Below are 3,363 nucleotides of genomic sequence, written 5' to 3' on the forward strand. Positions count from 1 at the left end.
AGTGGGATAAAAGATTTCTCTAGGTAAGGATTTTAGATGAGTCTTTTAAAATTGTATCAGGATCACATGCTAGTTTGACACGTTCACCTGGAGGATGGACATGGCCTTGGGTGTTTGTTCTGGACAGTTTTCTGTTTTGCTTCAAGCTCTTCAGGATTAGGTGAAGAATCCCGCTTCTCTTTGGAGGTTTTAGAGACTGAGAAGTCCAACAGTTTAGAGTGTGACTCTGCCTGCTTTCTCAAACACTCTGTGGCTAGCTGTTTAGGAGCCTCGAATCTCCTGCCTTTGTCTTCCACCCCCCCATCAACTCCATCCCCAGACCACCACTCGCTTAACGTATTATCTGATCAACATCCTGTCTGATAATTAGGATTGTTAAGTTCTAGAAATCATGTTTGGAGGAATCATTGGTATTCTGTTTGTAAACTAACTTAGGAATATGGCAATGAGTCTCAGGCATCTTCTATTGGCATTATCCAGTACAGTGGAAAGTACAGTCAGGCCGCATAATTGAACAGATGCCTTCTGTAGACTCAGTATGTTGCTTATCATGGATAAATTCCCAAGATTCTTGTTCCATCTTTTGGTTTTTCAACCAGAAAAACAAAAACAAACAAACAAACAAAAACCCAAAACAGTGAAAATACTAAAATGTGGACCTTCTGTAATCACTGCAGAGAGAGAGAGAGAGACAGAAACAAAGAGACAGAGGGGAAAAAGACTTAAATCATGGTGCTGGGCAACTGGAGTATGCTGTGCTGCTGTGTGAAGAACTTCAAAGCCTTCAGCCTTTAAATGTCTTTGGGCTGTTGGTTTTAAGGTTAAAAAACCAGCAACATTTGGAACCACATCAAGGATTCCATTGCATCCCCACTCCCCATCCAGTGAATGACTAGTTAAAAGGCCACACCAATATGCATGCTGGATACAAGAAAAAACAAGTTCATAGCCAAGGAAACCTGGCACATTCTTTCAATCCTTGTCCAGCCAAGGGAAGAGAGCAAGAGTCTAAGCAGATGTCCAATTAAGACACAAATTTATGTGTGCACCCTTTTTCTCTCCAGCCCCTTGTATGAGTGAGTGAGTGTGTGTGTGTGTGTGTGTGTGTGTGTGTGTGTATTAAAGAAAAAGTGCTGATTATCTTTCCTTATGGCCACAATCCCCCACACACACACTTCAAGGACCCATCTAAAATAAAAGGTGGCTATCTTTAGGGATGATATCTGGAGACAGAAGGCATTTTTGTTGCTTGCATGTGTTAAAGGAAATGGGAGTTGGAGGTGAATCTCCCAGTACTCAGGAGGCTGAGGCAGGTGGATCTCTGTGTACTCAAGATCAACCTCTTCATAGTTTCAGGTCAGCAAGGGCTACATAGTGAGACCCTGTCTTAAAGAAAGAAAACAGGAGCTTTTTCTTTATGCTGCCTATTTAATCCATCTCTCTTACTTAACACACATCAATATACTCTTGAGACTAGACTTTTCCACAGGTCATCTTCACCCAATTCTGAATCTCTGCTCAGTTACTCTGTCTCTTGCTATCTCACATTCTGAAACCAGACTAAAACAACTCCTCCGGCTTCTGTGCCTGGCCTTGCTTCCCTTTCACTGACAAGCACCCTGCTTTACTTTGCTTTACCTGATTAGCCTGTCCCACTTTCAAAGAGCTCTTCAGTAAGATCAGAAGTAAATACCTTGTCCAGTATTTTAAGTTTCAAACTTGGTATTCTGTTTTATGTGTTCCATGAAGACAAAGAGAAATAGACAGAAGTTTGAGATATCCTGTGTGTTTCTAAGGTATTAAACACCACAAGTCCTCAGAGCTCTTCATGTTCTAACAAGCATTATTGTCCATGGCCTTCCCCTGCAGACCCTCTCCCACATGTTCAGCTGTTTAGTAGCTGTAGTAGCGGATAATTTACAAAACCCAAAAGTAATGAATCAAAAGCAATTCACACATTAGAATTTTTTTAATGAAAGATTTTTTTCCCCTCTAACTTATAATGAGTAACTGTGAAGTGCTCAGCTCTTAATGGGTCATCTATATCAACCTCCTCCATGCATCATCCTGGGAACAGTGTGAAGAGAGGACTGGAATCAAAGCCAGAGGCTGGGGAGGACTATTGAGAGGCAGTGGCTCCTAGAGATGATGCTGTTGCGCTCCTAAACTCACAGCAGCTGTGACTACCTGCACAAGAACAGCACAAGATCAAGCCAATCTGCACAAGGTCAAGGCAGTCCAGTCACCTGCAGGGACAGGTGAAAGGATCATAAAGTCCTATGACTTACACATTGGTACCAAAATCCCCAGTACAGTGAGGAGCTCAAAGCTAAAGTAGCCCGGGCAGTTACCAAGGACGAGATGGTAAGTGGCAAAGTGGATATTGAAATCATGGCCATGCAATTCTCATAGGTCTGTGAGTGAAGGAATTATTGACAAGCAGATCTTTGCTAACAATTTCATATTTCCTTAATATCTTAAAAATAAATACCAATTTCTAACATATCACTGTTATTTAAATAAATCACCCTGAGATAAAACTGTGGTGCAATACACATGCTTATAATTTATTGTGCAAGTATTACCATGTACCCAAGAGAAGTTTTGAAGTTGAAATGGGCCCGGACACTTATCAAAGTCTGAAGCTTCCTTAGAAGGCTAATTCATTTTATGTTGCATATATAAGAGCCGAATACACATTGTCTCATGTGAACTGGAAGCAAGTTAAGCCCTTTCAATACAAACAATATAACACACAAATATTGTGTATGTTGAGAGAAACACAGACAAAGATAGAAAGACAAAGAGAGACAGAGAGAGAGTAAGAGGGAGAGGGAAAGATGGAGGGAGAGAGATAAATCAGGACAGTCACCTTTGTCTACCCTAATTTCCTCTTATTGGGCAGCACAAAGTCTATAGAGTTATATAAATGGATATTGTTAGATATTTGTGGGCCATCTTGAGGCAGGCTTAGCCTCATGTCACAGAAACAATGTTTTTACATCATTTTCCTTCAATAGATCACATTGGATTATTTTTCTTAGATGTGAGTATACATTTGCACTACAGAAAAAAATAGAAAGGATATGCTTTTCCAAGGGCTGGAAAAAAGATAAAGATAATGTGAGCTGAGCAAGCATACAGTTAGCACCTAGTATAAAAAGACAGATCTAAGAAGCTAACTGATGATCTTGTTTTTGGATGGTTGTTACTAAAGTAACCATATAAAAACAGTTAAACATACCCTATGATTTGTTAGGCTCCATGAAACTTGAGAAAAACTAAAGACAAGAAAACTATTCGTAAATGAAAATCAGGAACAATATGCAAACATAATAATAGTTATAAAACCCTCCAGTTTTC

The sequence above is a fragment of the Mastomys coucha genome, unplaced genomic scaffold, assembly GCF_008632895.1.
Source record: "Mastomys coucha isolate ucsf_1 unplaced genomic scaffold, UCSF_Mcou_1 pScaffold18, whole genome shotgun sequence".
Classification (NCBI taxonomy): domain Eukaryota; kingdom Metazoa; phylum Chordata; class Mammalia; order Rodentia; family Muridae; genus Mastomys; species Mastomys coucha.